General features: G+C 44.1%; 1 protein-coding gene across 2 annotated transcripts in view; it reads left to right on the forward strand.

Annotated features, from left to right (window-relative positions):
• The first annotated feature begins 2,273 nt into the window (after positions 1 to 2,273).
• Positions 2,274 to 27,141, forward strand: part of JAK3 (Janus kinase 3) — a 207,916-nt gene continuing 183,048 nt past the window's right edge. The window contains exon 1 of one of the 2 annotated variants that reach the window (XM_073593259.1): positions 2,274 to 2,568. The gene's annotated coding sequence lies outside the window, so the exon portion shown is untranslated. The remainder of the gene's footprint in view (positions 2,569 to 27,141) is intronic. The other variant, XM_073593268.1, reaches the window with a different exon arrangement.

Below are 27,141 nucleotides of genomic sequence, written 5' to 3' on the forward strand. Positions count from 1 at the left end.
CCACACACTGCATCAAATTGGTCTGCATGGCTGTCATCCCAGAAGGAAGCCTCTTCTAAAGATGATGCACAAGAAGCCCGCAAACAGTTTGATGAAGACAAGGACAGGGATTACTGGAACTATGTCCTGTGGTCTGATGAGACCAAGATAAACTTATTTGGTTCACATGGTGTCAAACGTGTGTGGTGGCAACCAGGTGAGGAGTACAAGGACAAGTGTGTCATGGTCTGGGGCTGCATAAGTGCACTGGGGAGCTACAGTTCATTGAGGGAACCATGAATGCCAACGTGTACTTCGACATACTGAAGCAGAGCATGATCCCCCCCCTCGGAGACTGGGCCACAGGGCAGTATTCCAACATGATAACGACCCCAAACACACCTCCAAGACGACCACTGCCTTGCTAAAGAATCTGAGGGTAAAGGTGATGGACTGGACAAGCATGTCTCCAGACCTAAACCCTATTGAGCATCTGTGGGGCATCCTTAAACGGAAGATGGAGGAGCGCAAGGTCTCTAACATCCACCAGCTCTGTGATGTTGTCATGGAGGAGTGGAAGAGGACTCCAGTGGCAACCTGTGAAGCTCCGGTGAACTCCATGCCCAAGAGGGTTAAGGTCGTGCTGGAAAATAATGGTGGCCACAAAAAATATTGACACTTTGGGCTCAATTGAGACATTTTCACTTAGGGGTGTACTCACTTTTGTTGTCAGCGGTTTAGACATTGGGGGGTAGAGTTATTTTGAGGGGACAGCAAATTTACACTGTTATATACAAGCCGTACACACATTACTTTACATAATTACAAAATATTTACAAAAATGTCAGGGGTGTACTCACTTTTGTGAAATAGTGTATATATATATATATATATATATATATATATATATATATATATATATACTAGACTGACTGTATATGTATATATATATATATATATATATATATATATATATATATATATCAAATACACTGCCACTAACTGAATAACCTGCCTGCTTAATCTAGCTCAAGCTATCTCTCTGTCCATGCCAACAACACTACACACGGCCGCTATGTAAGCAGCCTTATATAATGTGGAGCGTGGACTTATTCCCCCTGAGCCACGACTGGCCAAAGGCACCCTGCCCTTGGGAATTATGGCTCTCTCAGCAGAGTGCACAGTGATTGGCCAAAGCATGCAGGTCAGGTGCATGCTTTGACCAATCATCATACAGCAATGCACTGCGATCTCGCAGTGCATTATAGCGCATTCCGTGTCGCTTGAATTTTCCATGAACGCCCCATATGTTCGGTTTGTTTTAGAACAAACGAACAGCTGATGTTCGAGTCGAACTTACGTTCAACTCAAACCATGGGCTCATCCCTACTCGGCAGGCAAAAAATGCTTCTGGACATTCTGGACATGGAGCGACAAGGAGATTGTAGTTTTAAGCAGTGTAGTGCCTTCAGAGGAAAGGCCTTGGCATTGATAAACAATATTATGCAAGGATTCAAAAGATAAGACTATAACAGCCTCACTAGTAGTGGAGGCATTAGCTAAGGTGGGTTTAGGCCATTCATGGAAGATGGGATGCCAAGTAATATACATAAAAGTTTGGAAAGGCCAGGTCCACCTTGGAGAAATTAATAAAGCTAAAGCAATCACAGTCACATTGGTCAAATGAAGAGAGACAGATAGTTAAATTGCATACTAACTAAAATGTATTTAACGTATTCTCTTTTTTTCTTCAAGTGAATGTATAGCCAAAAAAAAAAAAGGTTTTCGTTTTGGACAGAGCAACACCAACACCTCAACTATTTATTTTCTTTGCTATCTGTGTACCATTGAGGAAATTTACCTTCACTTTTTGTCCCAGAGACACAATTTAAAAGAAATCTCCCAAAGATTTCCCCTTACCCCTTGCTCTAAAATTTCCTCTCCCTTTCTTTCACAGTGACAATGGCCATCAGTAGAAATGGAGGGGCAAAGCTCACCAATGGGGACACATAGCAATATATACTTGTCATAGGGTTCAACCCTTCCCAACTCTATCCATAATTGAAAAAAAAAAGTCTATAGATACATTTTAATTGTATACGTCAAACATTTGGATTTATTGTGCATGTTTGTATCTCTTGCATTATGGAATTTTTAATGCTACAGAAGGGGATTTTCACAGATTCTATATGCCTACATAAATACAAGTTTGTTAGCAGCTTGCTCTTTCACACAGGAAGCTACATGTGGTGAGATATTTTTTTTTAACAGGAAGTATGCATGAAACACACTTTTCATCAAGATATGCAGATACACATATGAGCAGAGAGAGATCAAGATACAGACACCAAAGGTAGCAAGAATACATATCAGTAAGTGAAAGAAATAGACATGTAAGAATCATGCATCAGTTTATCATTTAATATCAGCGTGTTTGCAAATTCAGACTGTTTCCGAGATGTAATTATTTCTACAAAAAGTCTACTTACATCCACATGATTTGTATGCACGTCTACTGGGAGAACAAGTGAACTCTGCGGCTTCTGCTATTGTATATCTGCAAGAAATTGGTACAAGACCATTTATAAGGTAATTACGTTTATTTTTATACAACATTATAAATATATTTTAATTGATCTTGTTGACACAAAATGATTGAAAAAATTGTAGCATTTTTAGTCTAGTATCACTACAGAGTTCAATGTCAGTCATTGGCTAAAACTGATAAAATCATGAAATAGTCGTGCTTTTGCCATGTTGATTTTTGTCTGTAAATGTTAAGGTCTGTGATTGCACACAGAGCTGTAGTGAACCTCTTATGAGTATAGAAATTGCAGCACTGCCATTTTTTAGGAACGTGTTTAAGGCAGAGCTAGTCAAGGATAGTTAGGAAGCTGCTGATGGCGATAAGGAAGCCCTTGGCATGAAATGCTTTTTTATTTGAGATGAGTTTTCTCTATATAACTTTTGTATTGTTTGAAAATTAGAGTGTCAGTAAACATTTCTCTTTACTTTCTTGCTGGTTGTAAGCTTTGACATGAGTCCATTGCCCTTTTATAATAAAGGGTGAAATCTTTTAAATGCAGTCTACTATAGCCAGCAATGAAGATTTTGCTCTGCTCAAGATAGACAAGTATAAAATTAGTTCAAATTGGTTGCTACTGCTGTTAAGAATTAGCACACTTTATTGAAGGAGGTTGTAAAGGTTTGGTCTTAGGCTTTGATAAGGGTCCAGGTTAGGACATTGGTTCAAAGTTGATCTCAGCCTAGGACAAGGGTTCACAGCTGGTCTCAGGTTAGGGCAAGGGTCTAAAATTAGTCTTAGATTAAAACAAAGGTTCACAAGTTAGGTCTCAGGTTTGCACAAATATCTACACAATTGTCCAGAGGTTTGTAAAATTAAATCTTGTTACTCAGAAAGAAAAGTCTAAGCTTCAGAGTGCTGTGTTTACCTACATATTAAAAACAGCTTTGTCTACAAAGCACACCATACCTGTGAGCTGTCTACTGATAAATTCCCTTTATTTGATGAAGTTGTAATTATATAATAGAGAAGTGGGTAAAAGGTGTACATTCCAGTGACTAGTATATTACATAACGCAAAGTAAGACCAACTGACTTTGTGATTTTGCTATGCCAGCTTGTTAATGTTTACCACGTTCAATAGGCAACAGATGCTCCTACATAATCTCTGTTGGTACTGTATATAGGTATACATCATGGCTAGCAGGATTTTGGGCAATGTATAGTACTGTACAAAAGTTTTAGGCAGGTGTGAAAAAATGCCGTAAATTAAAGTAGAACTATAGCCAAAACTTTTTTTTTTTCATTTTTTCATTTTGGATAGTGCAAGGGAAGGTTATAACCCCTGTCAGATTATTTTCACCACCTGTGTCCCATTGGGAAGATTTACCGTCATTTCCTGTCCGACAGCCAAACAGAAAGTGAGAGGGAATCCCTGCAAATTAAGGGAATTCCTTGGGTATCCCCAGGCACCAGAACTAGTGTCCCTATCAGAAGATTTGCCCTTTATTACTTTTCTGGGGACATCCCAAAATTTTAGATTTTCTTTTATTTTTTTACTTTCAATGATAATGGTAAACAGGACAATTAGAGTGGGTGAATCTCCTTAACGGGGGCACAGACAGCAATAAAAACTGATATGTGTTCTAATCCCTCTGTACTCTATCCAAAACTAAAAAAAAAGTTTTCCCTTTAGTTATACTTTAGAATGCTTTCAGAAATTGAAGTGTTAATAGTTTACTTTTATCAATTAAAATGGAAAGTAAATGAACAGAAGAGAAATCCAAATCAAATCAATATTTGGTATGACTACCTTTTGCCTTCAAAACAGCATCAACACTTCTAGGTACACTTGCACACAGGTTTTGAAGGAACGTGGCAGGTAGGTCGTTTATATAAAATGCGGTGTTGAATATAAAGTGCAGTGATCAGGAGAATTTCATATACAGCTCAGTATACAGAGTGCAGTGATCAGGAATAGTGATGAGCCGAACACCCCCCGGTTCGCATCCATAACATGCGAACAGACCGAAAGTTCACGCCAACATTCGAACACCGTTAAAGTCTATGGGACTTGAATGTGAGAAATCAAAAGTGTGAATTTTAAAAGCTAATATGCAAGTTATTGTCCTAAAAAGGGTTTGGGGACCCGGGTCCTGCCCCAGGGGACATGTATCAGTGCAAAAGAAAGTTTTAAAAACGTCCGTTTTTTCGGGAGCAGTTATTAATGATGCTTAAAGTGAAAAAATAAAAGTGAAATATTCCTTTAAATATCATACCTGGGGGGTGTCTATAGTATGCCTGTAAAGTGGTGCGTGGTTCCTGTGTTTAGAACAGTCCCTGCACAAAATGTCATTTCTAAAGGAATAAAAGTCTTATAAAACTGCTTGCTGCTGTAATTTAATGTCGGGTCCTGGCAGTATGGATGAAAATTATTGAGAAAAATGGCATGGGTAACCCCCCAACCCATTACCAGGCCCTTTGGGGCTTGTATGGATATTAAGGGGAACCCCGCACCCAAATTAAAAAAAGAAAAGGCGTGGGGCCCCCAGGCCCTATATACTCTGAACAGCAGTATACAGGCGGTCCAAACAAGACAGGGACTGTAGGTTTGTTCTTAAGTTGAATCTGTTTGTAATTTGGAACAGGTACATTTTGTAAGTGTAGCTACAGCCAAAAAATCTATTTTTAAGCTTTTTGGATAACATAGGGAAGGGTTATCATCACCCCTGTAACATTTGTTTTCCTGTCTGTGCACCTGTTCGAAGCTTTCACCTCACTTTCTGTCCCAATGACAATTGGATTTTGAAAATTTGGGGTTCAGTGGAGACACCTTTTTCCCATATTAACTCTTACAGGAGAAAATTTCCCTTCCTAGGGGTAGATTTCCTCTCACTTCCTGTTGTCTCCCTCCGTTTGTAAGTAGGAGTCGTTTGTAAGTCGGATGTTTGAAAGTAGGGGACTGCCTGTATATACTATATGGCCTGCCCTATATACTCTGCAGAAATTTGGACCTTAGGTGTTGGTGGTACCAGAACACTGTAAGCCCACACAGTTACTCTTAGTTGGTGCTGGAATGGGCCCTGCTGTGAAATATTATATCAAGAATTGTAATTACATGCCCCTGTTAAACAGGGGCAAAAAAATTGGGTCTTAGGCAGTGGTGGTGGTGCCACAACACTGTAACCCCACACAGATTCTGTTGTTGTTATGCACAGGAACGAGCCCTGCTGTGAAATATTAGATCAAAAATTGTAATTGCGTGCCCCTGTTAAACAGGGGCAGAAAAATTGGGCCTTAGGCACTGGTGCTAGTGCCACAACACTGCAACCCCTCAAAGATACTCTAGTTGAGCGCAGGAACGTGCCCTGCTGCGAAATATTACAGAAAAAATTGTAATTACGCTCCCCTGTTAAACAGGGGCAGAAAAATTGGGCCTTTGGTCGTGGTGGTGGTGCTACAACACTGTAAGCCCCACAGTTACTCTTGGTGGGAGCTGGAACGGGCCCTGCTGTGAAATATTACATCAAGCATTGTAATTACATGCCCCTGTTAAACAGGGGCAGAAAAATTGGGTCTTAGGCAGTGGTGGTGGTGCCACAACACTGTAACCCCTCACAGATTCTGTTGTTGTGCGCAGGAACGAGCCTTGCCGTGAAATATTAGATCAAAAATTGTAATTACGTGCCCCTGTTAAACAGGGGCAGAAAAATTGGGCCTTAGGCACTGGTGCAACACTGCAACCCCTCACAGATACTCTAGTTGAGCGCAGGAACGTTCCCTGCTGCGAAATATTACAGCAAAAATTGTAATTATGTGCCCCGTTAAACAGGGGCAGAACAATTGGGCCTTAGGCAGCTGTGGTGGTGGTGCCACAACATTGCAACCCATCACAGATACTCTAGTTTAGCGCAGGAACGAGCCCAGCTTCAAAATATTACAGCAAAAATTGTAATTACACGCCCCTGTTAAACAGGGGCAGAAAAATTGGGCTTTAGGCACTTGTGGTGGTGCCCTGAACCAAAAATGTTCTTAGAAGCTATCAACATGAACATTGAGGAGGAATAGAATAGTCATCCAGCATAACAGAATAGTCACTCAGCATCAGCATAGGAAGTCTTCAAGGGATCTCACATTCATAAAAAAATTAACCGGTTACATCAGCATCAGGTGCTTGGTAGCTGGTGATCCAAGACTGATTCATTTTTATGAAGGTGAGCCGATCAACCGAGTCTGTGGACAGGCGTACTCTGTGATTGGTTACAAAGCCTCCAGCAGCACTGAATGTGTGTTCAGATAGAACGCTGGATGCAGGACAGGCCAGTAGCTCAATTGCATACTGTGCAAGCTCTGACCAGTGATCCATCCTCAAGACCCAGTATAACCCAGTGGATTTTCGGTTGGAAAGGTCTCCAAGTCTGATCTTGCCCCAAGGTATTTCTGTACTATGTAAATCAGACGCTGGTCAGACGGCCACCTTCTCCACCGCTCCTTCTGTGACTGACCAAAGCCTTAGCAACACGTTGTCCAGGAGGACCAGGAAATTGCAACCTCCCAGGCTCTGGAAACGCATTGCACAAACCTTTCTGCAAGGCCTCCCAAAGATGTTTCATCCTCTGCTCCCTCTGCGAAGGCTGGATAAGTTCCGCAACCTTACCCTTGTAACGTGGATCAAGAAGGGTTGCCAGCCAGTACTGATCCCTCTCCTTGATACCACGAATTCGAGGGTCCTTTCGCAGGCTTTGCAGGATCAGGGAGGCCATGCAGCGTAGGTTTGCTGAGCCATTCGGTCCGGAGTCCTCTGGGTCACTTAGGACGACATGATCCGCAGCCACCTCCACCTAGCCACGTACAAGTTCATGGGTTTCTGGGGACTGAAAACGATCCCTTGAAGACTGCTGCTGATGCTGAGTGCCAGGCTCCACCTCCATGCTGACACAATCCTCCTCCTTCTCTTCCTGTGTGATAGGCGGGCCTGCAGGAATACTGTCTGGATAAAGGGGGCCTTGAGAGGTAAGGAAGTCCTCCTCTTCCTCCCTCTGTTCTGCCTCAAGTGCCCTGTCCATTATTCCACGCAGCATGTGCTCCAACAGGAAGACAAGAGGGACAGTATCACTGATGCATGCACTGTCACTGCTCACCATCCTCGTGGCCTCCTCAAATGGTGACAGGACAGTGCATGCATCCTTGATCATTAGCCACTGGCGTGGCGAAAAAAAGCCAAGCTCCCCTGACCCTGTCCTGGTGCCATACTCGCACAGGTATGATGGCCATTGATGGCCCTCTGCTGCATGTGCAGCCGTTGCAGCATTGCCAACGTTGAGTTCCACCTGGTCGGCATGTCACAGATGAGGCGGTTCTTGGGCAGGTTGCATTCCTTTTGAAGGTCAGCCAGCCGAGCACTGACATTATATGACCGGCGGAAATGCCCACAGACTTTCCTGGCCTGCCTCAGGAGATCCTGTAAGCCCGGGTACCTGCACAAGAACCGCTGCACCACCAAATTAAGGACGTGAGCCAAACAGGGAACATGGGCCAAGTGTCCCTGTCGGAGGGCGGAGAGGAGGTTGGTGCCATTGTCGCAAACCACCATTCCTGGCTGAAGCTGGCATGGCGTCAACCACTTCTGAACCTGCCCCTGCAGAGCTGCCAAAATCTCTGCCCCAGTGTGGCTCCTGTCCCCTAAGCAGACCAACTCAAGCACTGCATGGCATCTTTTTGCCTGAGTGCTTGCGTAGCCCCTAGAACGCCTACGGAGCACCACTGGTTCTGAGGACAAATCTGCACAGGAAGAGGCCATAGAGGAAGAAGAAGAGGAGGGGGTGGAGGAGAGAGGTGTGGCAGAATCACCACTACCAGCATTTTGGAGACATGGTGGTGGAACAAGCTCCAACATTACTGCACCCTGTCCTGCATCCTTCCCAGCTGCCAGCAGGGTTACCCAGTGCGCCGTGAAAGAAAGGTAACGTCCCTGTCCATGCCTGCTGGACCATGAGTCAGCAGTAGTATGCATCTTACCGCTGACCACCCTGTCCAACAAGGCCAAGACATTGCCTTCCACATGCTGGTAGAGAGCTGGAATGGCTTTCCAAGAAAAAAAATGGTGTTTGGGAACTTGCCACTGAGGTACCGCACATTCCACAAATTCTCGAAAGGGGGCAGAGTCTACCAGCTGAAAAGGCAGCAGTTGGAGTGCTAGCAATTTAACCAAACTAGCATTCAGCCACTGAGCATGTGGATGGCTGGGACCAATTTTTTTTCGACAGTTTAGGGTAGGGAAATTTGCCTGCTACAATCGGATTTAGGTGTACTGCTAGAAGATTGCTTGCAAGTGCCTAATTCTACACCTTCATTCCTCTCAGTGCAGGTCTCTGAGAGGACTGAAGGTATAGTGGCATTGGAGATCCCAGCTGATGAGGAGCAAGGAGAGGTCTGCCTTGTTCTTTGGTGTGGGTCTTTTAAGCACTGTTGCCAACGGACTGCATGGGAGATCGACATATGTCAGGTCAAGCATGTGGTGCCCAAGCGGCTGCTGTTTCAGCCATGCTTGATACGCTTCAGACATATGTTGCAAACAGCAAACGTGCGATCTGCTGCACATGTCTCAAAAAAGGCCCACACCAAAGAACTTTTGATAAAACATGCAAAGTCAGCAGTGCCCTGCACATGCGGAACTCTGCGGTGTGATGTAGTCGGTTGGCTGTCCCTAAGCTTGCCCCTGGAGGGCATCCTGCCTCATTGGAGATGTGCCTCCTCCTCCTCCTCTCTTCTATCAGGCACCCACTTAGAGTCAGTGACCTCATCATCCCCTCCCTCCTCGCCCCTGGAGCAAACCTGGCAGTATGCTGCAGCTGGGGGAACATGACTGCCAGATTCTTGTCCTTCTTGGGCACCCCCTCTCTCTGGGCTCACGTTACTGCCTTCATCCTTAACCTGGGTACCATCATTGGAGCCTTCAGAATGCTGCGCATCCTCCTGCAGCATGTACCCAACACTGTGGTCGAACAGTTCGGGGGACTCCTCAGGACATGATGGTGGGGCTAGGGAAGGAGTGACTGAGCCGATAGAATAGGCCACTTTGGCAGCTGCATTGGCAGCCAAACTTGTCTTAGCCTGGGTGACAGAGGATGAGGAGGATGAGGACGACTTTGTGATCCACTCTACCACTCTTCTGCATGTTGTGGCTCAACATGGCCAGCTGTGGAAAAAAAGGACAAGCGTGCCCCACGGCCATGTGCTGAGGATGCACCGTGTTCACGACCAGCACTATTGGCTGTAGACACAGAGCCTGCTTGCCTTCTTTTAGTGGCCTGTGAGTGTCTGCTTTCCTTGGTGGCCTTCCAGACATGCTGTAAAATTGGATTAGCAAAGTTTACTAAAAAAATTACACCAGGATTGGCCTGCAGTCAGGTATAGGCTTGGCTAGACTAGAATGCAGTGGATATATATGTAGGAGACTGCATATATATCTTTATGCACTGCAGATCACTGAATTACCTGCCTGCCTGAAAGTGTTGTTAAAAACGTACACCCGGAATGATCTGTAGTCAGGTATAACCCTTCCCTATTCAATCCCCCAGTACCAGCTGCACCTGCAGTCAATATCTTTAGAGATTTGGTACTTAAAGACCTAGCCGATTTACCTATCAAGAAGTGTCAGAACTTCTCCAAGAATAATAAAAAAGGTCTTAAAACTTTATGCGACCGTAAAGACCTGATCGTCCGTCCAGCAGACAAGGGTGGAGGAATTATTGTAATGAACAAGTCTGATTACGTTTCAGGGATGCAAAGGATCCTGAGCGATCACGATACTTATGCAGAGTTACCTTCAAACCCTACAAATAGGTACAAATGAGATTTAACCACATTGGTAAAGAAGGGGTTTGACAGACAAATACTTAACAAAAAAGAGAAGACCTATCTAATACCCACGGCGCCCAGAATTCCAATTATTTACCACCTACCAAAAATTCATAAAGACCCCCTGCACCCACCAGGGAGACCTGTAATAAGTGGTATAAACTCACTAACATCACGTATCGGCCGCTATGTGGATTTTTATTTACAGCCACTAGTCAAAAAAACTCCATCATATATAAAAATACCACAGATACTATTAGAAAGTTAGAAGGTATTCCTTTGAAAGGAGATTATTTACTTGCCACTGCTGACGTAGCATCCCTATATACGTATATTCCACATAGTTTAGGCCTGGAAGCAGTTACATATTTTCTACAGGGAGACTTATCGCTTACCGACATCCAAAGACAGTATATTATCGAATTATTGGAGTTTGCAACAACACGCAACTATTTTTGGTTTGATAATAAATTTTATTTACAGCACAAAGGCGTAGCAATGGGGGCCAAATTTGCCCCAGCCTCGCGAATCTTTTTATGGCCAAGTGGGAGGAGGATGTCGTCTATTCTGAGCACAGACCCCGTTTGGTGTTTTGGGCCAGATACATAGACGACATCCTACTCCTATGGGATGGGCCCCCCGAATGACTCGAAGAGTTCTTCTCCACGCTTAACAGCAACGATAGAGGAATTTCTTTGACTCTTGAATATAGTCCGTTAAAGTGCACTTTTTAGACTTGGACATAGAAATCAATTCTCGTCAGTTCTATTTCACAACTCACTTCAAGCCAACCGATCGCAATAGTTTTATACCTATTGATAGTTGCCATCATAGGTCTTGGCTTAAATCAGTCCCCCGCAGCCAGTTTTTAAGGCTGCGGAGGAATTGTACTAACATTGAGGCATTCCAAATACAGGCTTTATCTTTAAAACAAAAATTCACTGATAAGGGGTACAATGCAGCCACTCTGAAATCAGAAATACAATATGCCACACAAATAGACAGGAGATCACTACTGACCCCTAAAATTTCTCATTCCCTCAATGATACCTACAAATGTTCCCAGTTGACTTCCTTTTCGACTCAACACAGGGATATCAAAACCATCGTGGAACGCCACTTTGGGATATTGAGAAATGATTGTATATTAGGTGATATCTTACCTGAAAGACCTAAGGTCATCTACAAAGGGGCCCCGTCACTACAAGGTAGGGTTGCCCCCAATATAATCGACCCCCCTAAACACCAATCTTTTTTTCATGAACTAGTGGGATACTTTCCATGCAAGAGATGTACTGTGTGTCATTATAACATTAGTAGTAGACATAAAACATTGGAATTTCGGTCTAATGTAACCAATAAAACATATCCAATCAAGATGTTCTGCACCTGTGCAACTAAAAATATAGTCTACCTTATCACCTGCTCATGCGGAAAGCACTATGTGGGCCGCACCACTAGGGCATTTTCCACTCGGGTCGGTGAACATGTAGCGAAAATCCTAGGGGGTGATATCAAACATACTGTCCCTAGACACTACAGACAGCATCACAACTGAGACCCTTCCGGATCACAATTTCTCATTATTGACCGATACATCCCCCTTGGCGAGGAGGGGCCTCCACTCGTGGTGTATCCCAATTAGAAACATATTGGATATACGAAATCCAGTCCCATAAGCCATTGGGGCTCAATGTTGAGTGGGACATTAATGCCTTTATTAATCAATCTTAAGATTATAATGCTTTCCAGTACTGTCCCATCCCCTTCTTTATCATTTAATAATTTCTCTCCTTTGCCGAGAGACGGTATAGATTAGATTGAGTTTTGTATTAGCTATCACTCCAGTTATTTCATTTCTGTGTAGATTGAGACTAATACTGGTATATATTACATAGATTGATTTGTATGATTGTAGACCCCCTTGTGAGACTGTGGCTCCTTACTTTTTATTTTTTCTATATTTCGACTTTTTATTTTATTTTTTCTATATTTCGTCCTTTTATGCATCTATCCCCCTTTTTCTAGTTATGCATACACAAATTTATCATGTGGCCATACCACAAATTTATGCTCACGCTTATATTATTTTATTCTAATATACGTAAAGTGTATCACTCTACCACTCACTATTAATAGTGGAATTTATGCCCACATTTATTTTATTTTAATATATGTAAAGTGTATCTATTATAAGATTCTTATTCTCATCACGATACTTTTCGCTATGTATGTGTAACATACTATAATATGGAACACTTTTACTTCCTCCTCCGCTGCGTTCCAACACCCTTCCAGAACGAGGCCCGACACGCGGCGCCGTGACGTCATTACGTCTATGATTGTCGCGGCACGGCCTCTCCACGGTGACAGCTCAGGAGGTATGGGGTCAAAGCGAGTGCGACGCATTGCCATAGCGACGTGCACACTTGCGTTCCACCATACCGGCCTGAGAGAGGCGTGCGCCATCTTCCATCTACCCGAAAGTAGTGTCCGATCAACAGTATGATGGATTGGAGCCACATTGTAACAAGGGGGTCATCCACTATATATAAGGGGCAGTGTACAGAGTGGCGAGGCACCCCAGATGATGTCCGGTAGGACGAAACGCGTCGGGACCGCTTGCTGACACCACTGACACTGCCATATTTTATCTACATTCAGCGCTGTTTTTTATCTTCTCAAATGTGCGTGTTTTACCTTAATAAATAGGCTTTAAAGCTCTTTTATACAGTATTACGCTATGTGCCTTCATATTTTTTCCGTATATGATTTGGATATCTGATTGGATTCGCCCTGGTCATATATACCATCTACAAGTATTCTGGTCACCTTCATTACATCTTCTGGGATCTTCATCCATATATGCCTATCTGACACAGTGGGTGTATACCCATCTGTGTCCAATCGTTCTGGTAAGCCCCCCACTTTTATATGGTGGTGGACCTCCTATCAACACTATACTACTTTTCCACATCTTGGTGTTAGAGATACACATACCTCAGCGGATGTTTCATGGACCTATTTTTCCACACCATTTTGCTTTAGATATATACACTTTAAGTGGATATCCTTGGGACTTTATTTCCAACAAGTGTGTCACTTAAGAACATCTGCAAATCATGCCAATCTTGTATTTCTATTAACCTTACCTATGTACAATTTTGGGATATATATTTATATATATTTACATTGTATGTCATGAATCAATGTCAATTTTTATTTAATCTCTAGCGCTGCACTTTCTTTTTACATTCCGTAGTCAGATATAGGCTTGGCTAGACTAGAATGCAGTGGATATATATGTAGAAGACTGTATATATTTCTTTATGCACTGCAGATCACTGAATCACCTGCCTGCCTGAAAGTGTAGTTGAAATCGTACATCAGGAATGGCCTGTAGTCAGGTATGGGCTTGGCTAGACTAGAATGCAGTGGGTATATATGTAGGAGACTGTATATATATCTTTATGCACTGCAGATCACTGAATCACCTGCCTGGCCTGCCTGCCTGAATATGTACACCAGGTATGGCCTATAGTCAGGTATAGGCTTGGCAAGACTAGAATGCAGTGGATACATATGTAGGAGACAGTATATATATTTAATGCACTGCAGATCACTGAATCACTTGCCTGCCTGAAAGTGTATTTAAAAACGTACACCAGCAATTGCCTGCAGTCAGATATAGGCTTGGCTAGACTGGAATGCAGTGGATATATATATGTTGGAGACTGTATATATATTAAATGCACTGCAGATAACTGAATCACTTGCCTGCCTGCCTGAAAGTGTATTTGAAAACGTAGACCAGCAATGGCTTGCAGTCAGATATAGGCTTGGCTAGACTAGAATGCAGTGGATATATATATATATGTTGGAGACTGTATATATATTTAATGCACTGCAGATCACAGAATCACTTGCCTGCCTGCCTGAAAGTGTATTTGAAAATGTACACCAGCAATGGCCTGCAGTCAGATATAGGCTTGGCTAGACTGGAATGCAGTGGATATATATATGTTGGAGACTGTATATATATTAAATGCACTGCAGATCACTGAATCACTTGCCTGCCTGCCTGAAAGTGTATTTAAAAACGTAGACCAGCAATGGCTTGCAGTCAGATATAGGCTTGGCTAGACTAGAATGCAGTGGATATATATATATATGTTGGAGACTGTATATATATTTAATGCACTGCAGATCACGGAATCACTTGCCTGCCTGCCTGAAAGTGTATTTGAAAATGTACACCAGCAATGGCCTGCAGTCAGATATAGGCTTGGCTAAACTGGAATGCAGTGGATATATATATGTTGGAGACTGTATATATATTTAATGCACTGCAGATCACTGAATCACTTGCCTGCTTGCCTGCCTGAAAGTGTATTGGAAAACGTACACCAGCAATGACCTGCAGTCAGTTATAGGCTTGGTTAGACTAGAATGCAGTGGATATATATATGTTGGAGAATGTATATATATTTTATGCACTGCAGATCACTGAATAACCTGCCTGCCTGCCTGAAAGTGTATTTGAAAACGTACACCAGCAATGACTTGCAGTCAGATATAGGCTTGGCTAGACTGGAAAGCAGTGGATATATATATGTTGGAGACTGTATATATATTTAATGCACTGCAGATCACTGAATTACTTGCCTGCCTGAAAGTGTATTTGAAAACGTACACCAGCAATGGCCTGCAGTCACATATAGGCTTGGCTAGACTGGAATGCCGTGAGTATATATATATGTTGGAGACTTTATATATATTTAATGCACTGCAGATCACTGAATCACTTGCCTGCCTGCCTGCCTGCCTGAAAGTATTTGAAAACGTACACCAGCAATGGCCTGCAGTCAGATATAGGTTTGGCTAGACTAGAATGCAGTGGATATATATATGTTGGAGACTGTATATATATTTTATGCACTGCAGATCACATAGTAGGCGAGGTTGAAAAAAGACACAAGTCCATCAAGTCCAACCTATGTGTGACTATGTGTCAGTATTACATTGTATATCCCTGTATGTTGCGTTCATTTAGGTGCTTATCTAATAGCTTCTTGAAACTATCGATGCTCCCCGCTGAGACCACCGCCTGTGGAAGGGAATTCCACATCCTTGCCACTCTTACAGTAAAGAACCCTCTACGTAGTTTAAGGTTAAACCTCTTTTCTTCTAATTTTAATGAGTGGCCACGAGTCTTGTTAAACTCTCTTCTGTGGAAAAGTTTTATTTCTATTGTAGGGTCACCAGTACGGTATTTGTATATTGAAATCATATCCCCTCTCAAGCGTCTCTTCTCCAGAGAGAATAAGTTCAGTGCTCGCAACCTTTCCTCATAACTAAGATCCTCCAGACCCTTTATTAGCTTTGTTGCCCTTCTTTGTACTCGTTCCATTTCCAGTACATCCTTCCTGAGGACTGGTGCCCAGAACTGGACAGCATACTCTAGGTGCGGCCGGACCAGAGTCTTGTAGAGTGGGAGAATTATCGTTTTATCTCTGGAGTTGCTCCCCTTTTTAATGCATGCCTATATTCTGTTTGCTGTGTTAGCAGCAGCTTGGCATTGCATGCCATTGCTGAGCCTATCATCTACTAGGACCCCCAGGTCCTTTTCCATCCTAGATTCCCCCAGAGGTTCTCCCCCCAGTGTATAGATTGCATTCATATTTTTGCCAGGCAAATGCATTATTTTACATTTTTCTACATTGAACCTCATCTGCCATGTAGTTGCCCACCCCATTAATTTGTTCAGATCTTTTTGCAAGATTTCCACATCCTGCGGAGAAGTTATTGCCCTGCTTAGCTTAGTATCGTCTGCAAATACAGAGATTAAACTGTTTATCCCATCCTCCAGGTCGTTTATGAACAAATTAAATAGGATTGGTCCCAGCACAGAACCCTGGGGGACCCCACTACCCACCCCTGACCATTCCGAGTACTCCCCATTTATCACCACCCTCTGAACTTGCCCTTGTAGCCAGTTTTCAATCCATGTACTCAACATGCCAACTGACCTTATTTTGTACAGTAAACGTTTATGGGGAACTGTGTCAAATGCTTTTGCAAAATCCAGATGCACCACGTCTACGGGCCTTCCTTTATCTAAATGGCAACTCACCTCCTCATAGAAGGTTAGTAGAAGGTTTGGCAAGAACGATTCTTCATGAATCCATGCTGATTACTGCTAATGATACTGTTCTCATTATTAAAATCTTGAATATAGTCCCTTATCATCCCCTCCACTGAATAACCTGCCTGGCCTGCCTGCCCCTGAAAGTGTATTTGAACACGTACACCAGGAATGGCCTGCAGTCAGATCTAGCTACACAGGATACAGTATATATATATACATATATATATATATATATATATATATATATATATATATATATATATACACTAAGCTGGGATGTATATATATACACTGCAGCTAACTGCTAACTGAATCAACTGCCTGCCTGAAGTATATTAGAAACAGTACACCAGGAACGGTCTGCAGTGAGATCTAGCTAAACTGGATACAGTGTATATATATATACACAGCACAATCACAGTACATGTTCATTTCAAAAGAAGCTCTGTCTGACTAGTACAGATAATACAATTTATACATTCTGAAGGTGGTGGCACCGTGGAACCTAGCTAGCTAAAGGGTCTTTGAAGTGAAATATTGATTGAAATGCAAATACTTAGTGACATAGACATATCACTTCCAAGACTTCCTGGCTGAACAGGTCTTCAAAAGGCCGAGATGGAAATCTTGCAAATGAAGGTGTAAATAGTATTTGAACACAATAACTGTTACACAATATGACTAACAATTTGCATCAAATATATCTGCTTAATCAGAAATACATGTTTTGATAATCATAAATAAATGTTTGATAAATGTAATGGCTATTCCATTTACCCAATCAATGGGGACTGTGAAGCCTGAGGATGGTGGGGGGAGACTGAGGGCTGAGGATGGGGGGGCAGTGAAGCCTGAGGATGGGGGGACAGTGAAGCCTGAGGATGGGATGTGGGTAGCCTGAGGATAAAAGGGAAAGTAAAGCCTGAGGATGGGGGCAGTAATATCTAATAATGGGTGGGGGGTATAATGCCTGAAGATGGGGGGGGGCTATGCAGATGAGCTGAAGGGGGCTGAGAAGACTGAGGATGGGAGCTGTAAAGCCTGAGGATGGGGGAACTGTGAAGACTAAGGATGGGAGGGACTGTGAAGCCTGAAGATAGGGGGCTGTGAAGCCTGAGGATGAGGAGAACTGAGCAGATGATCTGGAGGGGGTCTGAGAAGACTGAGGATGGGGGGTTTGTGAAGCCTAAAAATGGGGGGGGGACTGTGAAGACTTATGTCCTGTACACACAGTCGGACATTGATCAGACATTCCGACAACAAAATCCATGGATTTTTTCCGACGGATGTTGGCTCAAACTTGTCTTGCAGACAACGGATTTTGTTTTGGAAAATTTTATAGCAAACTCTCGAACTTTGTGTGTCGGAAATTCCTATGGAAAATGTGTGATGGAGCCTACACACGGTCGGAATTTCCGACAACAAGGTCCTATCACACATTTTCCATCGGAAAATCCTATCGTGTGTACAGGGCATAAGAAAGGAGGGGAGACTGTGGTGATTGATGATAAGCAGAGAAGGTAGAAAATGGGGGGTCCAAATGTAGCGCCACCCCTATAGGAGTCTCTGGATGATGCTTGTCCTCTGGTGCTGCCCTCACCTTGCAAACTCCTCAACCATTCTGACACTCCAGATTCAGACATTGTTAGACCAAATATGTTCACCAATCCGGTTACCAGTATTACCCACCATAGAGTAAAAGAAGGGCAATGGACATAATATTTAAAAAAAACACAGTTGTATTGAATACAGCAATGTATCATTAACAATACATGGTGAATGTCAATGCTTAAAGCGGAGTTCCACCCAAAAATGGAACTTCCGCTTTAAGTGATAGTGACCCCCTCACATGCCACATGCCACATTTGGCATGTCATTTTTTGGGGGGGAGCGGATACCCAGTTCCCCACTCCCATTGAGTGTTTCCGTCAGTATACTTCCTCCCAGTCTGGATACAGATATCAGATATTCCAGCTGCTCCCAAGCACAAAACAAGGCGAGACTTGCTTAGATGCTAACATGGGCTGTTTATTTAGAATCAAAATTACAAGTCTTTATATACCATTGGAGGAGGTTCCCCCCTCCTGCTCATATTACTCTAACAATACAACTGTAACCTAATTAACATGAGTTAGTTTACTAAATCATTTACCCAGACTAGGTGACTACGTCTCCTAGCTCATTGACTATTCAATATACATTACCATAAACATCAACACAGGGTTAATTAGAACAAACAACAATGTGTACAATACCCTTAGAAACTGTGGTAAGCCAGACTAGACTCATTTACATTAAGCACATTATAGCAGACATCAGACAGGTGAGTGGAGTTAATATTAGCATCTCCTCACAGTATGTGTCCCAATAGTATGACTATTGCTAATATGGCAAATACAGGGTCCCCAGAGTCTGTGTGTCCTGGGGGACAAGGACCCGAAGCCAAAGTAACAACACCTCAAGGGTACTCCAAATGCCAGGGCCCATAATCTGTAGGCAAGAGGCTCACATTCAGTCCTCTCCAAAAGCCTCTGTCCTGGCTAGGTCTGTCATACCCAGTTTTTATGGGCACTCAGCTCTCACTTCCTCCCTGGGGTCTGCGGCGCCAGAAGGAAGTTCACCTCTCCCCCCTCCCACCCTGCAATCTTCTGTGACACCTCACAGGTTCTAGAAGGTTTCCCAAACATTCACAGCGCACAGTTAGAATGTCGGCACCTCGGAGAGGAGGGGGAGAGGAGCGGGTCTTAGTGAGCCGGCATCGCTGGATCATGGGACAGGTGAGTGTCTGATTATTAAAAGTCAGCAGTTACACTTTTTGTAGCTGCTGACTTTTAAATGGGTGGAACTCCACTTTAATGTCCACATACTGAATACCTACTGTGCATCAATGGGGCTGGTTGAGAGTGCAACACTGGTTGTGGGGGAGAGGCTTAAGAAAACCACCAACTGCCTTGTGACCACTGATGCAATGCAATATGGGACCACATGAATGCCCTTTTATGGATGTTTGTCTAGAAAAGTAAGCGATAAGTAATTGTTGATACAGAATAGAGTCAATCCAAAGGGCTGGGAATAGTATCTTCTGCTAGCACTTTGGGACCCGTTAAAGGTGAAGGGTAAGGAAGAATGACAGAGCTAGGTCTGCAGACAGAACTAGGGAGGTAGCAAAGCAAGCATTACTTGATTGATGTAGTTAAACAGGTGTCTCTATACAACTAGGTAAACAGAAAGGTGGGCAGCTCACAAATCCTGGTACTGGTGTTGTCTACGGCACTACAGGATGAGATCAGCAGTCTTTTATACCTCTGTAGAAGGTGCAGCAGTTATACGACAGGCTGCCTCATGCAGAATAAATATGTGGCCAATCACATGCCTTCCTGATGACATCATTGATCCTAACCAAATCTCCAACCCCATTTTAGAAATTAAGCCCCAAACTTGTAAGGAACCTCCGCCATGCTTCACTGTTGCCTGCAGACACTCACATAGTTGCCAACATTGTAAAAAACATTTTAGGGACACTTTTTTGGCTGTAGGCGGAGTTTTATTCAAATTAGGGCGGGGTGTGTGTTTGTAGGAGTGACATAGTGAGAAAAGAAAAATGCAACGCCACGCCGGAAAGTGGGCGTGGTTAACGTGAAATGTGGGCATGGCTTATGTGGGCGTGGTTCAAATGGGGGTGTGGTTACAGTCTGAGATGAAAGAGAGATGGAGAAAGAAAGGGGAAAAGAGGGAGGGAGGGAGAGAGAAAGAAGGAAAGAAGGAGGGAAGGAGAGAGAAGGAAGGAAAGAGGGATGGAGGGACAGCAGGCCCAGATCCTACACCACAATAGAAATGTATATTCCAGAGTTTAACAAATCAGCAGATAAAGATACTCTAAACACCTGGTGTTAGTGCTTCAATCATCCCAGCACCATGGTTGTTGTGGTGTCAGGATGATTGAAGCACATTATTACTATTATTACATTGTAATATAGAATGAAATCATTCAACTCACCATAATCCAGAATCAGTGGTACCCCTGAGCGTGTCACCTGCCATGTCGCATGCCACCAGATGCCATCAGGTGTCCCTAGCAGAGTCCGTCCTTACATCAGGTGCCCCAAGCAGAGTCTGTCCTTACATCAGGTGCCCCCAGAAGCAGAGGCCCTCCTTACAGATCTGTGTCCCTGGCAGCGGAACCCCTTCTTACATCTGGTGTGCCCAGCAGCGGAGCCCTACTTTACATCTGGTGTCCCCAGCAGCGGAGCCATCCCGGAAAATTAATCGGGACGAGCTCCGATCGGGATGAGGCAGGGTGGTGTACGGTGGTCAGCATGTTGCAGGGTGGTGTACGGAGGTCAGCAGGTTGCAGGGCGGTGTACGGAGGTCAGCATGTTGCAGGGCAGTGTACGGAGGTCAGCATGTTGCAGGGCGGTGTACGGAGGTCAGCAGATTGCAGGGCAGTGTATGGTGGTCAGCAGGTTGCAGGGCGGTGTACGGAGGTCAGCAGGTTGCAGGGCGGTGTACGGAGGTCAGCAGGTTGCAGGGCGGTGTACGGAGGTCAGCAGGTTGCAGGGCGGTGTACGGAGGTCAGCAGGTTGCAGGGTGGTGTACGGTGGTCAGCAAGTTGCAAGGCAGTGTACGGTGGTCAGCAGGTTGCAAGGCAGTGTATGGTGGTCAGCAGGTTGCAGGGTGGTGTACGGAGATCAGCAGGTTGCAGGGCGGTGTACGGCTTCAGCAGGTTGCAGGGCAGTGTACGGAGGTCAGCAGGTTGCAGGGCGGTGTACGGTGGTCAGCAGGTTGCAGGGCGGTGTACGGTGGTCAGCATGTTGCAGGGCGGTGTACGGAGGTCAGCAGGTTGCAGGGCGGTGTACAGTGGTCAGCAGGTTGCAGGGCGGTGTACAGTGGTCAGCAGGTTGCAGGGCGGTGTACGGAGGTCAGCAGGTTGCAGGGCGGTGTACGGAGGTCAGCAGGTTGCGGGGCGGTGTACGGTGGTCAGCAGGTTGCAGGGCGGTGTACGGAGGTCAGCAGGTTGCAGGGCGGTGTATGGAGGTCAGCAGGTTGCAGGGCGGTGTACGGAGGTTAGCAGGTTGCAGGGTGGTGTACAGAGGTCAGCAGGTTGCAGGGCGGTGTACGGAGGTCAGCAGGTTGCAGGGCTGTGTACGTGGTCAGCAGGTTGCAGGGCTGTGTACGTGGTCAGCAGGTTGCAGGGCAGTGTACGCTGGTCAGCAGGTTGCAGGGTAGTGTACGGAGGTCAGCAGGTTGCAGGGCAGTGTACGCTGGTCAGCAGGTTGCAGGGTAGTGTACGGAGGTCAGCAGGTTGCAGGGCGGTGTACAGCTTCAGCAGGTTGCAGGGCGGTGTACGGAGGTCAGCAGGTTGCAGGTTGGTGTACGGTGGTCAGCAGGTTTCAAGGTGGTGTACGGGGGTCAGCAGGTTGCAGGGTGGTGTACGGTGGTCAGCAGGTTGCAAGGCGGTGTACGGAGGTCAGCAGGTTGCAGGGCGGTGTACGGTGGTCAGCAGGTTGCAGGGCGGTGTACGGAGGTCAGCAGGTTGTTTGCATGTGTGCCACTGTGACCCTTGCTCTCTATTTATAGAGTCACAGCTAGGTCAGGGTTTAGGGACAGTCTATAGGGAGAAGCCAGCACATACCTGGTCCTGCTGGCCAGCCGAGTTTAATCCGCAGGCTGTAAATACTGCCTTCTACCGCTCCCAGAAACTTCTTGCCCCACGGCGTCCCCAACATGCAGGCAGCATGGCTTAGGGCGGAATCAGAGCAGCAGTGACGCCTATGGCCCTGCCCACTCATTCCTTGCTGGAGAAACATAGAGGCTCGCTGCCTGTCTCCCTACAGCGTGCATGTGCCGAGAGGATCCACCGATATACATAGCGTCATGACACACTGTGTGTGTCATGACGGGGGGTGACAGAGTGGCCTGGGGGCGGGACAAAAAACTATTTTCGGGACAAATGCTGGGACAATAAAAAATGGGGACATAGGTCGGATTTCCGGGATTGTCCTGGCAAATTCGTGACTATTGGCAAGTATGCACTCATTGTACAAACTGCCTCCTGCAACAGCCAAATATTTCAAATTTTGACTCATCAGTTCAGAGTACCTGCTGCCATTTTTCTGCACCCCAGTTCCTATGTTTTCATGCATACAGTAGTTCAGTCGCTTAGCCTTCCCTTTTGGAGGTATGTCTTTTTGGCTACAATTTATCCATGAAGACCATTTCAGGCCAGACTTTTCTGGACAATAGATGTGTGTACCTGAGTCCCAATGGTTCCTGCCAGATCTGTGCTGATAGCACTGCTGGACATCTTCCCATGTTGAAGGGAAGTAAGCATGATGTCTGTGCCGCCCCAACAGGGCATAGAATTTATATACAGTGGGGACGGAAAGTATTCAGACCCCCTTAAATGTTTCACTCTTTGTTATATTGCAGCCATTTTCTAAAATCATTTAAGTTCATTTTTTTCCTCATTAATGTACACACAGCACCCCATATTGACAGAAAAACACAGAATTGTTGACATTTTTGCAGATTTGTTAAAAAAGAAAAACTGAAATATCACATGGTCCTAAGTATTCAGACCCTTTGCTGTGACACTCATATATTTAACTCAGGTGCTGTCCATTTCTTCTGATCATCCTTGAGATGGTTCTACACTTTCATTTGAGTCCAGCTGTGTTTGATTATACTGATTGGACTTGATTAGGAAAGCCACACACCTGTCTATATAAGACCTTACAGCTCACAGTGCATATCAGAGCAAATGAGAATCATGAGGTCAAAGGAACTGCCGGAATAGCTCAGAGACAGAATTGTGGCAAGGCACAGATCTGGCCAAGATTACAAAAACATTTCTGCTGCACTTAAGGTTCCTAAGAGCACAGTGGCCTCCATAATCCTTAAATGGAAGACGTTTGGGACAACCAGAACCCTTCCTAGAGCTGGCCGTCCGGCCAAACTGAGCTATCGGGGGAGAACAGCCTTGGTGAGAGAGGTAAAGAATAACCCAAAGATCACTGTAGCTGAGCTCCAGAAATGCAGTCGGGAGATGGGAGAAAGTTGTAGAAAGTCAACCATCACTGCAGCCCTCCACCAGTCGGGGCTTTATGGCAGAGTGGCCCGACAGAAGCCTCTCCTCAGTGCAAGACACATGACAGCCCGCATGAAGTTTGCTATAAAACACCTGAAGGACTCCAAGATGGTGAGAAATAAGATTCTCTGGTCTGATGAGACCAAGATAGAACTTTTTGGCCTTAATTCTAAGCGGTGTGTGTGGAGAAAACCAGGCACTGCTCATCATCTGTCCAATACAGTCCCAACAGTGAAACATGGTGGTGGCAGCATCATGCTGTGGGGGTGTTTTTCAGCTGCAGGGACAGGACGACTGGTTGCAATTGAGGGAAAGATGAATGCGGCCAAGTACAGGGATATCCTGGACGAAAACCTTCTCCAGAGTACTCAGGACCTCAGACTGGGCCGAAGGTTTACCTTCCAACAAGGCAATGACCCTAAGCACACAGCTAAAATAACGAAGGAGTGGCTTCACAACAACTTCGTGACTGTTCTTGAATGGCCCAGCCAGAGCCCTGACTTAAACCCAATTGAACATCCCTGGAGAAACCTAAAAATGGCTGTCCACCAACGTTTACCATCCAACCTGACAGAACTGGAGAAGATCTGCAAGGAGGAATGGCAGAGGATCCCCAAATCCAGGTGTGACAAACTTGTTGCATTTTTCCCTAAAAGACTCATGGCTGTATTAGATCAAAGGGGTGCTTCTACTAAATACTGAGCAAAGGATCTGAATACTTAGGACCATGTGATATTTCAGTTTTTCTTTTTTTAATAAATCTGCAAAAATGTCAACAATTCTGTGTGTTTCTGTCAATATAGGGTGCTGTGTGTACAATAATGAGGAAAAAAAATGAACTTAAATGATTTGGCTGCAATATAACAAAGAGTGAAAAATTTAAGGGGGTCTGAATACTCTCCATCCCCACTGTAGATTGTTCCTTGACCATTTTCTATGAACGTTTTATATTTAGTTCATATGCTGCCATCTAGTGAACCTTTTGTGGTAATGCACTTGTTTTACCATGTTCTTTTTCCCTGATGTTATGACACACTTCCTTTGTATGTAATGCTCCACCCTTCTTCCTGTGATTGTACTTCCTGTGTCATGGATGCAGCTAACAAGTCACATGTAGCAGGGCACATGTATTCTGCATAGTAAGCTACAGACAATATCATCTATTGATCGCATAAATACTACAACCTATTCATCTGTTTGTATCCTGTCATCTGCTGTAACCTGATGTTCAGAATAAAAGCACCTTTGTGGATGGAATTGGTATTTGGCGAGCTCAAACTATCTGATGAGGATTGTCCTCAGTGATTATATCTTATACAGGCCAGGCATAGAGGTCTCACAAGGGATAAATCGCTTCACAACAATCGGAGTCAGAATAATATCTCTTTCGTCTGCAGTATTAAGTTTCCTTGGCCAACCAATGCGTTTTCAGTCCTTAACATGGCCTGTTTCTTTGTGCTTCTTCAAAAGAGCATGAACAGCACATCTTGAAACCTCAGTCTGTATTGAAATCTTTTCCTTGGAGAGACCTTGCTGATGCAGTATAACCTTCACAAGAAAACAGGCGCAAACACTATTGTTTCTCCAATACCCAAAGGGGTATATATAAAAGGTCCCTTAAAAGTCTATATATCATGAAGATAAATAATAGTCCGTACACTAAGGGCTGCCACCAAGGTGGGAAAGAACCAAAACTCCAGCACAGCTGAAAGTAAACAATGGAAGAGGCGCCTCTAAGTGTATAAGTAAAATCTATTTTATTAAAAACATCGAAATGGCAACCCACATTTAACTGGAGTATAACAGGCACATCTGTGTAAAAGATATCCCGAAGGGTGAGGGCAGTGAACAGTCAGAAGCCCCCGCTCGTGATGCTGCAGAGCATAGGGTCCTCACTGGTCTCCGCTGATGGTAAAGATGTCCATGCGGTGGAGGATCCCAAAACGAGGCTTGGAGTGCAGACAGAGCAGCAATGTCGCAGTCCCGCTAAAAATCGCCGCCATTACTAGTGAAAAAATGTTGGTTTTTTTAAAATTCCATAAATATATCTCATAGTTTGTAGAGGCTATAACTTTTGCGAAAACCAATCAATATACACTTATTTGGATTTTTTTACCAAAAATATGTAGCAGAATACATATTGGTTTAAATTTATGAAGAAATTTGATTTTCAAAATTTTTTTATTGGCTATGTTTTATAGCAGAAAGTAAAAAATATATATATATTTTTTTTTCAAAATTGTCGGTCTTTTTTTGTTTATAGCGCAAAAAATAAAAATTCCAAAGGTGATCAAATACCACCAGAAGAAAGCTCTATTTGTGGGAAAAAAGGGCATCAATTTTATTTGGGTACAGAGCCGCACAACCACGCAATTGTCAGTTAAAACAGTGCAGTGCCTTATCGCAAAAAATGGCCTGTCATTAAGGGAGTAAAACCTTCCGGGGCTGAAGTGGTTACTGCATTCTATGCATTACTGTTATGTATTAGTGTGTAATACTGCTCTTCATCCAGTAGGGGGAAGCATTGTAAATATGTTCACTTGTGTATATTTCTGGTAGAGCTATGTATTTGTTTAGCATCTATGGTTCCTGTATTTTCCTGTGGGTAATTAAGTAAAGAAGTCCTGTGAATGCCTGTCCATGTCTATGCTTCAAATTCATTTTAAAATACACAAAACTGGCGATGAGGATGGCATTTCAGTGAATGGACACTGCAGAAACACATGAAATCAACTTGAGTGAAGAATCTGAACTTTTGTTTTAGAGACGCATGTATAAATATCTCCAGCATGGCTTCTCTGGGACACATGGAGGCATTTCATGTGGCTAATCCATCCTTAGTGGACTCTTATGCTGACAGGTTAGCGTTTTTCCTAGAAGCTAATAAGGTGGCCGATGCTGTGCAGAAAAGAGCTGTGTTACTGAGTGTTATTGGATCTAATGCCGCGTACACACGACCGGACTTTCAGGCAGAAAAGGTCCGACGGAATCATTCCGTCGGACATTCCGTTCCTGTGTGGACTTCATCGGACATTTTCTTTCTAAAATTCTGACGGACCTAGAAATAGAACATGTTTCAAATCTTTCCGATGGACTCAATTCCTATCGGGAAAACCATTTGTCTGTATGCTAGTCCGACGGACCAAAAACGACGCAAGGGCAGCTATTGGCTATTGAACTTCCTTTTTCTAGTCCCGCCGTACGTCATCACGTTCTAAACGAACAGACTTTGGTGTGATCGTGTGTAGGCAAGTCCGTTTCAATGGAACTCCATCGGAACTCAGTTGGAAAGACTGTCAGAGTCTACTCTGATGGAAAGTCCGGTCGTGTGTACGAGGCATAAGACTTTTGATATTGTCCACTCACTGATATCTCCTGCTAAACCAAAAGACTGCCCATATGAGGAAATACTGTTAAAAAAAAAAATCATTTTTCACCCACTGCATCTGAAACAGTGAGGCGTTTCCATTTCAACAGACAAAACCAACAACCGGGTGAGAGCATTGCGTTATATATTGAAGAACAGCGCAAGCTATCCAAAAAT

Source organism: Aquarana catesbeiana, linkage group LG01, assembly GCF_042186555.1.
Source record: "Aquarana catesbeiana isolate 2022-GZ linkage group LG01, ASM4218655v1, whole genome shotgun sequence".
NCBI lineage: Eukaryota > Metazoa > Chordata > Amphibia > Anura > Ranidae > Aquarana > Aquarana catesbeiana.